The sequence below is a fragment of the Ambystoma mexicanum genome, chromosome 4q (genome assembly GCF_040938575.1).
Source record: "Ambystoma mexicanum isolate Mex_15411 chromosome 4q, UKY_AmexF1_1, whole genome shotgun sequence".
NCBI classification, from domain to species: domain Eukaryota; kingdom Metazoa; phylum Chordata; class Amphibia; order Caudata; family Ambystomatidae; genus Ambystoma; species Ambystoma mexicanum.
This window is the reverse complement of record NC_090928.1, coordinates 480821527-480834212: the sequence shown is the minus strand read 5'-3', so window position 1 is coordinate 480834212 and position 12686 is coordinate 480821527.

The following is a 12686-nucleotide window of genomic DNA, read 5'->3' as shown; positions in this document are numbered from 1 at the left end:
CCTTTGAATTGTCAATGTGTTCGATGGGCTATGGGGTCTTTTACTCCATAGGGTCTCATAAGTTTTTCTATGTGTGTCACCCCGCACCTTACGTGTCGTGACACGGGGGCACCCTAGCTGGTCCCCCCACCATAGACTCCATACCCGGGGACTGACTACCGTCTCCCCGGGCATGTAAAGTCACCATTGGCTTTACTAGACCTAAATTTGCTAACAGAACTAGTACCAACCATCTTATTGTGGACGTGCTAGTAGGGGTAATTTCATTACTCCTGGATCTGTTACTCGAGGGGGCACTGTCCCGTCCCTCCTCGTCGAGTTTTGGCTGGTGGCAGTGGAAACTACTTGTTATGTTCGACCCCGGGCATAACCCTATGGGATCCGTCCCATTGTTGAAGATTAATACTGTTTTTCGTTAATCTCCAACGTACCACCGATCTACTTATCTTTAATAGGTTTATCGAGTGGTATTTTCTGCCAGAACTCGGGTTGTAAAATGGCGTCTGTGTTTTTCTCTGTGACTCCTAAACCAAAGGTTGAGCCCTTTGTTCCACTTTTGGCGGGCCTCTGGACAGAGACCCTCCAAAGTGGTGCCATTCTGTCTGGGTTACCTCAGGGGTGTGGGAGGGAGTTTAGACACCCTGGACCGAGTTGCCTTGCCAACTCAGGTCGCACTCTGAAGTGATTGGCCCAGGTGGTGAGCCTTCCCGCTCACCACTTAGCATGTGTTGATTGACAAGCTAGGCTGAATGAATGGGGGACGTCTGCATAAAAGCAGGGCTTTGGGACTGGATCTTCAGGAAGTCGCCACTGGACCTAAAGAATCCGACGAGGGTAACGCTGAGTCGACCTGCACGACAACACCTCCGGTGAAGCCCTGCGGAATCGTCTCACAATCTCCCGACGACAGAAGAGATCTCCCTGCCGGAGAGTCTCTTTCCCTGGCTGGTGGGAACAACCAGTCTTCTTCTTCTTTGTGCTTTTTGGTCGCCCAGGACGCAGTGGTCGAATTGCCCGTGCAGAGCACCCGGCAACCGGATAGCCACTACTCCTGCACCGTGATCGAAAGGTGGTGCCTTGTGACGAAGCACTCCGCGGCTGGTTTCTTCCCTGGTGGTGCACCGGACATCTTCTCTTCGACGACGAGAGCATCTCTTCTCTTGGCCAAGACCCGTCGTGCATCCACCACCAGGAACAACTGCCCCCGTCGGAGCTGTCTTCCACAACAAGGTACCGTAACCGCCTGGCTTCCCTTTTCGATCGGTTCGTGTGAGGTATCTGATTCCTCTCCGTTCCGTTGGGTTGCCTCCAAGCTTTATTCACTCTTTGTTCTGAACTGGTTCAACCTGTCGCAAACCAATTTGCTAAACAAGACTTGAGTGCATCATCCGTAGAGACTTTCCAGGACATCGTGCCTTGCCTCTCACCGAGTGGGCCTGGCCGCCGAACTGTATGATCTAGTGTGATTAATGCCTTCTTGCCTTGCATTTTTACCCGCTTCAGTACGAACCGTGTTGACTTCATTACCTGCCTTTCTCTTCTCTCCCTTCCTCACTAAATATTCGAGTGTCATCTGGGTTGAGGTATACACCTCTGTCTGAAAATAAGTGGTGCCGTAGAACCTAGAGTTGTCGATATTGTGTTTCGGGGGATTGAGCTTTATTCCATTCTGCAGAGTAATTGTATTTTGATTTGTTTGCCGTGGTTCACTTTAGTATTTTTCGTAGACGTTCTGTTATTAATAAATAACTTACTATCTTTATACTAAAGCCTGGTTGCGTGTTTACTCGTTTTGCTGCGAAGAATTACCCTATCTTGTATACTCCCTATACTGACCAACTTTTCTTGAGAGAAGTCTGGCTGCTCAGCCACAGCTACCAATTGAATCTGTGTGGTACAGACTGCTACCAAGTGGGTTCATCGCAACACCTGTGGTCCTAAATCTTTTGCAGTGGTCCCAGAGGGAACTGCACAGGTTTCCGCCTAACACTGGTGGCAGCGGTGGGATTAGTATCGAGTATACAGTTTAGAGTGTTTTTCGACGCTGTAGGACGACTAACCACAAAACTTTACAAAAGCAACTTTCAAAAAACATGTCGACGATGGAAATTTACAGCCAAGAGTCTTTGTCAGATAAAAATACTGAGAGTCTGCAAGCTCTCTGTAGACAAGAGAATCTTCCTGTAAAAGGCAAGAAGTTAGAACTGATAGAGAGATTGCTGGCGAACCAAAGTCTGGGTACTGGTTCAGAGGAACCAAACTCTCCAGCAACTGTAGATAACAGTAATGGTGTTGATCTGAATCGTAATTCTGATGATAGCGATGAAGAGGCTGACGAGGACGGCGAGGCTAACGAAACTGTCTCACCTGTTCCTCTACCTGCCTTACCAACTGTGCCTACGGGGCCAATACCAGGTCCCACGAGTAATTCTGCTTATTTTGAACTTGAAAAAATGAAGCTCGAATTAGAACATAAACGGTTCTTGGCTCAAGCTGAGCAGAGGCAAGCTGAGTTAAGACTCAGGGAAATAGAGCTTAATCATGAGTTACAAATGAAAAAGTTGTCTATGGAAAATGCTTCTCTCTCCTCTGGTTCCTCTAGGAGCTCCAGTCCCAAAAGACCCCGGATGCCGAAGGAATTAGTGGGTATGTACGAACCGAGATTGGATGTGTTGGATTGGTTGAAACTGTTTGAATACAATCATGGGCTCCAGGACATCACCGGGAATGCGTTGCTTCCCTGGTTGTTCTCTAGGCTTCCTCCTGTTGCGACTGATGTGGTAATGGAATTGGGGGAGGTGGATAAGACGGATTACGAAAGTGTGAAACTAGCTTTGATAGCTAGATTCGGGAAGACCCCTTCCCAGTATCTTAAGAGGTTTAGAACCCTCAAAAAGCATGATGGTACCCCTTGGGCTACCTGGGTGAGTGAAGGGTTGAAAAACTTAGAGGGATGGATTAAGGGTTACAAAGTTGACACTTACGAGGGTATGCGAAATCTTTTTATGTTGGAGTCGATTTATGATGCCTGTTCTCCTGAGCTCAGACAGCACTTGGCTGATTCGAAGGAATTAGATTCCAGGGCTCTAGCTAAGGCTGCTGACTTGTGGGTTGCCAACAGGGCTACTCACAAGGATTCTGGGGTAACTCAGAAAAAGGACGAGGGAAAACAGCCTAAAAAAGACTCAAAGGAGAATTCGAATAACTCACATTCCAAAGAGGGCCCCAAACAAAACCAGAAGGGTAAGCCACCGGGAAAACCACAGCAGAATAGTGTGTCTTCTGGTGCCAAACCGGAAGGAGGTCAGAACAAGCCACCATTCCAGAAAGCATTCGGGAAATGCTTTGTTTGTGGCTCGACTGATCACGTGAAAGGAGATCCCAGATGTAAGGGTAAACCTTCAGGGGTCCAGCTTGTCTCCTTAGCCTTTGCTCCAGAGGAGGAAGTCCAAATGGCAAGTGGAAACTTTCTACTGCTAGCTGACGAACCCATTGGAGTCTCAGCCAGCGTTTCTTTAGTATCTCTGGGGTTGTGGGAACAACAGAATTTAGATTTCTATAATTCTATCCCCGATAATACTAAAGAGTATTATAAGGACAGTGTCCAGGTGAATGGTCAGGAGACGCCTGCCATTAGGGACACTGGGGCCAGCATAACTGTGGTGGATAAATCGTTTTTTCAGGCTGAGGATGTTGCTAAGGCACCCAAACGCCTCACCAAGTTAGCTGGAGGGCCTGTGCAGATGCTTCCCCAATTACCAGTTCTCATCCAGTGTAACGACATGACTGTAAAGATACCTGTCAGCATACAGAGTGAGGTACCAGGACGCTTACTGTTGGGTAACGATTTGAAAACTCTCGGAGTTGTATCGCATACTCCCAGACCTCCTAGTAAACGGTTACAGGAGCTAACCAGACCTGCAAGAGAGAGGACCCTGCGCGGTACTCTCGGGGAGATGATGAAGAAAGAAATCACTCCTGCTCCATTGGAAATGGCGGCCGCTGTCTCTAGGAACACAGAAGTCAAAGGGAAACCTAAAACTTCTAAACCGAAACCAACAGCCCACATTCCGATGCAGCCGACACGGACTTCCCCGCGGTTGTCCAACGTCACACCCGTAACTCCACCTCCAGCTGAGGCTGAGGGGGAAGTACAACCCTGTATGGTAGAATTAGACTCTGAAGAAGAGCTAATGGAAGGCCAGGAACTCATTGGAGATCTGGATCCTGTTGACCATCCTGAGCTGCAGTCATTACTGGCAGAAGGTGGACCCAGCAGGGCAGACTTCAGTAAGGGACAGAGAGAATGTCCAACTCTGGAAGGTCTTCGCCGTCAGGCAGTAACTCAGGCTGAAGGGCAAGAGCCTGGGAAACATAGGTTGCACTGGGAAGATGGCCTCTTCTATAGTGAACCGACCGAGTCTACACCTGGAGACTACAAACGCCTTGTAGTACCCCAAGAGAACAGACCACAGTTCTTGCAGTTAGCCCACGAGATTCCTTTGGCTGGTCACTTGAGTTTCAAGAAGACTAAGGAAAGGCTCTCACTCTACTTCTATTGGCCAAAAATGGGGGCCGAAGTAGAAAAACACTGCAGAAGCTGCCATACCTGCCAGATCTCTGGTAAGGTTGGGTCCAAGAATGTGGCACCGTTAGTGCCTCTTCCCGTTGTGGGAGTCCCATTTGAGAGAGTAGGGATTGATATCGTTGGTCCCCTTGATCCTCCAACCTCCTCAGGCAACAGGTTTATACTTGTTGTAGTAGACCATGCTACTAGGTATCCTGAGGCAATTCCTATGAGGACTGTTACAGCTCCGGCTGTGGCTAAGGCCCTCCTTGGTATTTTTACTAGGGTCGGATTTCCTAAGGAAGTTATCTCTGACAGGGGGTCAAATTTTATGTCCCACTACATGAAAGCCATGTGGAAAACCTGCGGGGTAACTTACAAGTTCTCAACGGCTTACCACCCACAAACCAATGGGTTGGTAGAACGGTTCAACCGAACCATGAAGAGCATGATAGGTGCTCTAGAAGAACCCCTTAAGCGTAGGTGGGACCTTCTATTGCCATGCCTTCTTTTTGCTTATAGAGAAGTCCCTCAGGAGGGAGTAGGCTACTCTCCCTTCGAACTGCTCTATGGTCATCCCGTCAGAGGTCCATTGGCCCTGATTAAGGAGGGGTTGGAGAGTGCTCCTTCCCCCAAGCCAGTCAGAGTGACTGACTACGTGATAGGTCTCCGGAGGAGAATGTCGCACCTGATGACAGAAGCAAGCGATAACTTGAAAGCTGGACAAGCATTGGTCAAGCACTGGCACGATCAAAAGGCTAACATGGTTGAGTTCGCTCAAAACCAGCTTGTTCTTGTTATGATCCCCACAAGGCAGAGGGCCTTGCAAGATAAATGGATGGGACCCTACCGAGTAGTGGGTAAGCTCGGTGAGGTTAACTATCTGGTGGACTTGGGCAACCCCAAGGAGGCTCCAACAGTCTTTCACACCAACCGACTTAAAGCGTATGTCTCACGACCTGACGTAAGAGCGTTGCTTCTAGCATCAGCCGAGGAAGAAGAAGAGAGTGAAACTCTTCCGGACCTCCTCAGAGGCTTACCTTTAGATGAAAACATTGAAGGAGTAAATCTCTCCTCCAATCTGACACCCGAGCAACAAGAAGAGTGCAAGTCTATGTTGAATCAGTTTGCCTCTCTGTTCTCGCTCTCACCAGGCTTGACCCCTCGGGGCCGGCACGAGATACTCACTGGTGACTGTCTGCCTGTCAAAAGCAGAGGATATCGCATGTCAGAAAACGTAAGAACCCACATCAAAGGTGAGGTCAGCAAGATGCTTGATCTCGGGGTAATAGAGCCCTCTACTAGTCCATGGTCTAGCCCAGTTGTGTTAGTACCAAAGGCCGGATCTAAAGAACTTAGATTCTGCGTGGATTATTGTTAGGGAGAATTCTCTGTTTAGGCTGAATTTCCTAACCTAGTGAGTCCCCCAGCAGCTTGTTTTTTCCATCCTGCCAAGAGTGTGACCCTTTTCCTCTCACTCTTGGACATGTATGTGTGGAATTCCTTTGAATTGTCAATGTGTTCGATGGGCTATGGGGTCTTTTACTCCATAGGGTCTCATAAGTTTTTCTATGTGTGTCACCCCGCACCTTACGTGTCGTGACACGGGGGCACCCTAGCTGGTCCCCCCACCATAGACTCCATACCCGGGGACTGACTACCGTCTCCCCGGGCATGTAAAGTCACCATTGGCTTTACTAGACCTAAATTTGCTAACAGAACTAGTACCAACCATCTTATTGTGGACGTGCTAGTAGGGGTAATTCGATTACTCCTGGATCTGTTACTCGAGGGGGCACTGTCCCGTCCCTCCTCGTCGAGTTTTGGCTGGTGGCAGTGGAAACTACTTGTTATGTTCGACCCCGGGCATAACCCTATGGGATCCGTCCCATTGTTAAAGATTAATACTGTTTTTCGTTAATCTCCAACGTACCACCGATCTACTTATCTTAAATAGGTTTATCGAGTGGTATTTTCTGCCAGAACTCGGGTTGTAAAATGGCGTCTATGTTTTTCTCTGTGACTCCTAAACCAAAGGTTGAGCCCTTTGTTCCACTTTTGGCGGGCCTCTGGACAGAGACCCTCCAAAGTGGTGCCATTCTGTCTGGGTTACCTCGGGGTGTGGGAGGGGGTTTAGACACCCTGGACCGAGTTGCCTTGCCAACTCAGGTCGCACTCTGAAGTGATTGGCCCAGGTGGTGAGCCTTCCCGCTCACCACTTAGCATGTGTTGATTGACAAGCTAGGCTGAATGAATGGGGGACGTCTGCATAAAAGCAGGGCTTTCGGACTGGATCTTCAGGAAGTCGCCACTGGACCTAAAGAATCCGACGAGGGTAACGCTGAGTCGACCCGCACGACAACACCTCCGGTGAAGCCCTGCGGAATCGTCTCACAATCTCCCGACGACAGAAGAGATCTCCCTGCCGGAGAGTCTCTTTCCCTGGCTGGTGGGGACAACCAGTCTTCTTCTTCTTTGTGCTTTTTGGTCGCCCAGGACGCAGTGGTCGAATTGCCCGTGCAGAGCACCCGGCAACCGGATAGCCACTACTCCTGCCCCGTGATCGAAAGGTGGTGCCTTGTGACGAAGCACTCCGCGGCTGGTTTCTTCCCTGGTGGTGCACCGGACATCTTCTCTTCGACGACGAGAGCATCTCTTCTCTTGGCCAAGACCCGTCGTGCATCCACCACCAGGAACAACTGCCCCCGTCGGAGCTGTCTTCCACAACAAGGTACCGTAACCGCCTGGCTTCCCTTTTCGATCGGTTCGTGTGAGGTATCTGATTCCTCTCCGTTCCGTTGGGTTGCCTCCAAGCTTTATTCACTCTTTGTTCTGAACTGGTTCAACCTGTCGCTAACCAATTTGCTAAACAAGACTTGAGTGCATCATCCGTAGAGACTTTCCAGGACATCGTGCCTTGCCTCTCACCGAGTGGGCCTGGCCGCCGAACTGTATGATCTAGTGTGATTAATGCCTTCTTGCCTTGCATTTTTACCCGCTTCAGTACGAACCGTGTTGACTTCATTACCTGCCTTTATCTTCTCTCCCTTCCTCACTAAATATTCGAGTGTCATCTGGGTTGAGGTATACACCTCTGTCTGAAAATAAGTGGTGCCGTAGAACCTAGAGTTGTCGATATTGTGTTTCGGGGGATTGAGCTTTATTCCATTCTGCAGAGTAATTGTATTTTGATTTGTTTGCCGTGGTTCACTTTAGTATTTTTCGTAGACGTTCTGTTATTAATAAATAACTTACTATCTTTATACTAAAGCCTGGTTGCGTGTTTACTCGTTTTGCTGCGAAGGATTACCCTATCTTGTATACTCCCTATACTGACCAACTTTTCTTGAGAGAAGTCTGACTGCTCAGCCACAGCTACCAATTGAATCTGTGTGGTACAGACTGCTACCAAGTGGGTTCATCGCAACACCTGTAGTCCTAAATCTTTTGCAGTGGTCCCAGAGGGAACTGCACAGGTTTCCGCCTAACACTGGTGTACAGCGGTGGGATTAGTATCGAGTATACAGTTTAGAGTGTTTTTCGACGGTGTAGGACGACTAACCACAAAACGTTACAAAGGCAACTTTCAAAAAACATGTCTACGATGGAAATTTACAGCCAAGAGTCTTTGTCGGATAAAAATACTGAGAGTCTGCGAGCTCTCTGTAGACAAGAGAATCTTTCTGTAAAAGGCAAGAAGTTAGAACTGATAGAGAGATTGCTGGCGAACCAAAGTCTGGGTACTGGTTCAGAGGAACCAAACTCTCCAGCAACTGTAGATAACAGTAATGGTGTTGATCTGAATCGTAATTCTGATGATAGCGATGAAGAGGCTGACGAGGACGGCGAGGCTAACGAAACTGTCTCACCTGTTCCTCTACCTGCCTTACCAACTGTGCCTACGGGGCCAATACCAGGTCCCACGAGTAATTCTGCTTATTTTGAACTTGAAAAAATGAAGCTCGAATTAGAACATAAACGGTTCTTGGCTCAAGCTGAGCAGAGGCAAGCTGAGTTAAGACTCAGGGAAAAAGAGCTTAATCATGAGTTACAAATGAAAAAGTTGTCTATGGAAAATGCTTCTCTCTCCTCTGGTTCCTCTAGGAGCTCCAGTCCCAAAAGACCCCGGATGCCGAAGGAATTAGTGGGTATGTACGAACCGAGATTGGATGTGTTGGATTGGTTGAAACTGTTTGAATACAATCATGGGCTCCAGGACATCACCGGGAATGCGTTGCTTCCCTGGTTGTTCTCTAGGCTTCCTCCTGTTGCGACTGATGTGGTAATGGAATTGGGGGAGGTGGATAAGACGGATTACGAAAGTGTGAAACTAGCTTTGATAGCTAGATTCGGGAAGACCCCTTCCCAGTATCTTAAGAGGTTTAGAACCCTCAAAAAGCATGATGGTACCCCTTGGGCTACCTGGGTGAGTGAAGGGTTGAAAAACTTAGAGGGATGGATTAAGGGTTACAAAGTTGACACTTACGAGGGTATGCGAAATCTTTTTATGTTGGAGTCGATTTATGATGCCTGTTCTCCTGAGCTCAGACAGCACTTGGCTGATTCGAAGGAATTAGATTCCAGGGCTCTAGCTAAGGCTGCTGACTTGTGGGTTGCCAACAGGGCTACTCACAAGGATTCTGGGGTAACTCAGAAAAAGGACGAGGGAAAACAGCCTAAAAAAGACTCAAAGGAGAATTCGAATAACTCACATTCCAAAGAGGGCCCCAAACAAAACCAGAAGGGTAAGCCACCGGGAAAACCACAACAGAATAGTGTGTCTTCTGGTGCCAAACCGGAAGGAGGTCAGAACAAGCCACCATTCCAGAAAGCATTCGGGAAATGCTTTGTTTGTGGCTCGACTGATCACGTGAAAGGAGATCCCAGATGTAAGGGTAAACCTTCAGGGGTCCAGCTTGTCTCCTTAGCCTTCGCTCCAGAGGAGGAAGTCCAAATGGCAAGTGGAAACTTTCTACTGCTAGCTGACGAACCCATTGGAGTCTCAGCCAGCGTTTCTTTAGTATCTCTGGGGTTGTGGGAACAACAGAATTTAGATGTCTATAATTCTATCCCCGATAATACTAAAGAGTATTATAAGGACAGTGTCCAGGTGAATGGTCAGGAGACGCCTGCCATTAGGGACACTGGGGCCAGCATAACTGTGGTGGATATATCGTTTTTTCAGGCTGAGGATGTTGCTAAGGCACCCAAACGCCTCACCAAGTTAGCTGGAGGGCCTGTGCAGATGCTTCCCCAATTACCAGTTCTCATCCAGTGTAACGACATGACTGTAAAGATACCTGTCAGCATACAGAGTGAGGTACCAGGACGCGTACTGTTGGGTAACGATTTGAAAACTCTCGGAGTTGTATCGCATACTCCCAGACCTCCTAGTAAACGGTTACAGGAGCTAACCAGACCTGCAAGAGAGAGGACCCTGCGCGGTACTCTCGGGGAGATGATGAAGAAAGAAATCACTCCTGCTCCATTGGAAATGGCGGCCGCTGTCTCTAGGAACACAGAAGTCAAAGGGAAACCTAAAACTTCTAAACCGAAACCAACAGCCCACATTCCGATGCAGCCGACACGGACTTCCCCGCGGTTGTCCAACGTCACACCCGTAACTCCACCTCCAGCTGAGGCTGAGGGGGAAGTACAACCCTGTATGGTAGAATTAGACTCTGAAGAAGAGCTAATGGAAGGCCAGGAACTCATTGGAGATCTGGATCCTGTTGACCATCCTGAGCTGCAGTCATTACTGGCAGAAGGTGGACCCAGCAGGGCAGACTTCAGTAAGGGACAGAGAGAATGTCCAACTCTGGAAGGTCTTCGCCGTCAGGCAGTAACTCAGGCTGAAGGGCAAGAGCCTGGGAAACATAGGTTGCACTGGGAAGATGGCCTCTTCTATAGTGAACCGACCGAGTCTACACCTGGAGACTACAAACGCCTTGTAGTACCCCAAGAGAACAGACCACAGTTCTTGCAGTTAGCCCACGAGATTCCTTTGGCTGGTCACTTGAGTTTCAAGAAGACTAAGGAAAGGCTCTCACTCTACTTCTATTGGCCAAAAATGGGGGCCGAAGTAGAAAAACACTGCAGAAGCTGCCATACCTGCCAGATCTCTGGTAAGGTTGGGTCCAAGAATGTGGCACCGTTAGTGCCTCTTCCCGTTGTGGGAGTCCCATTTGAGAGAGTAGGGATTGATATCGTTGGTCCCCTTGATCCTCCAACCTCCTCAGGCAACAGGTTTATACTTGTTGTAGTAGACCATGCTACTAGGTATCCTGAGGCAATTCCTATGAGGACTGTTACAGCTCCGGCTGTGGCTAAGGCCCTCCTTGGTATTTTTACTAGGGTCGGATTTCCTAAGGAAGTTATCTCTGACAGGGGGTCAAATTTTATGTCCCACTACATGAAAGCCATGTGGAAAACCTGCGGGGTAACTTACAAGTTCTCAACGGCTTACCACCCACAAACCAATGGGTTGGTAGAACGGTTCAACCGAACCATGAAGAGCATGATAGGTGCTCTAGAAGAACCCCTTAAGCGTAAGTGGGACCTTCTATTGCCATGCCTTCTTTTTGCTTATAGAGAAGTCCCTCAGGAGGGAGTAGGCTACTCTCCCTTCGAACTGCTCTATGGTCATCCCGTCAGAGGTCCATTGGCCCTGATTAAGGAGGGGTTGGAGAGTGCTCCTTCCCCCAAGCCAGTCAGAGTGACTGACTACGTGATAGGTCTCCGGAGGAGAATGTCGCACCTGATGACAGAAGCAAGCGATAACTTGAAAGCTGGACAAGCATTGGTCAAGCACTGGCACGATCAAAAGGATAACATGGTTGAGTTCGCTCAAAACCAGCTTGTTCTTGTTATGATCCCCACAAGGCAGAGGGCCTTGCAAGATAAATGGATGGGACCCTACCGAGTAGTGGGTAAGCTCGGTGAGGTTAACTATCTGGTGGACTTGGGCAACCCCAAGGAGGCTCCAACAGTCTTTCACACCAACCGACTTAAAGCGTATGTCTCACGACCTGACGTAGGAGCGTTGCTTCTAGCATCAGCCGAGGAAGAAGAAGAGAGTGAAACTCTTCCGGATCTCCTCAGAGGCTTACCTTTAGATGAAAACATTGAAGGAGTAAATCTCTCCTCCAATCTGACACCCGAGCAACAAGAAGAGTGCAAGTCTATGTTGAATCAGTTTGCCTCTCTGTTCTCGCTCTCACCAGGCTTAACCCCTTGGGGCCAGCACGAGATATTCACTGGTGACTGTCTGCCTGTCAAAAGCAGAGGATATCGCATGTCAGAAAACGTAAGAACCCACATCAAAGGTGAGGTCAGCAAGATGCTTGATCTCGGGGTAATAGAGCCCTCTACTAGTCCATGGTCTAGCCCAGTTGTGTTAGTACCAAAGGCCGGATCTAAAGAACTTAGATTCTGCGTGGATTATAGAGCTCTTAACGCAGTCACCACGACTGATGCCCATCCTTTGCTAAGAACAGATGAGTTGGTGGATAAACTTGGCGCCGCCAAGTTCCTCAGCACATTTGACTTGACGTCAGGCTATTGGCAAATAGCCCTGAGCAACCATGCCAAGGAGAAAACTGCATTTTCTACCCCCGTTGGTTTATACCAGTTTACGGTAATGCCTTTCGGACTAAAAAATGCACCTGCTACGTTTCAACGGATGGTAAACCAGGTTCTAACCGGGATGGAGGACTTCTGCATGGCATACTTGGATGACATAGCAGTGTTCAGCAATTCCTGGGACGAACATGTAACCCACCTGAGAGATGTTTTGCAGGCTCTTGGACGAGCCAATCTGACCATAAAGGCGAGTAAATGCCGAATTGGACAGAGTAAGGTAGTCTACCTTGGGCATGAGGTAGGCGGTGGAGAAATAAGGCCTTTGCTCAGTAAGATTGAAGCTGTGCAAAATTGGACAACACCGACTACTCAGACTCAGGTGAGAGCCTTCCTAGGCCTCACCGGGTATTACAGGAATTTCATAGAGAACTATGGGACCATAGCTTCTCCACTGAATGTCATCTCCTCGCCCAAATTCCCTAAAAAGGTTAAATGGAACGAGGAGTGCAATCAGGCTTTTGAAAACCTGAAAAAGGCT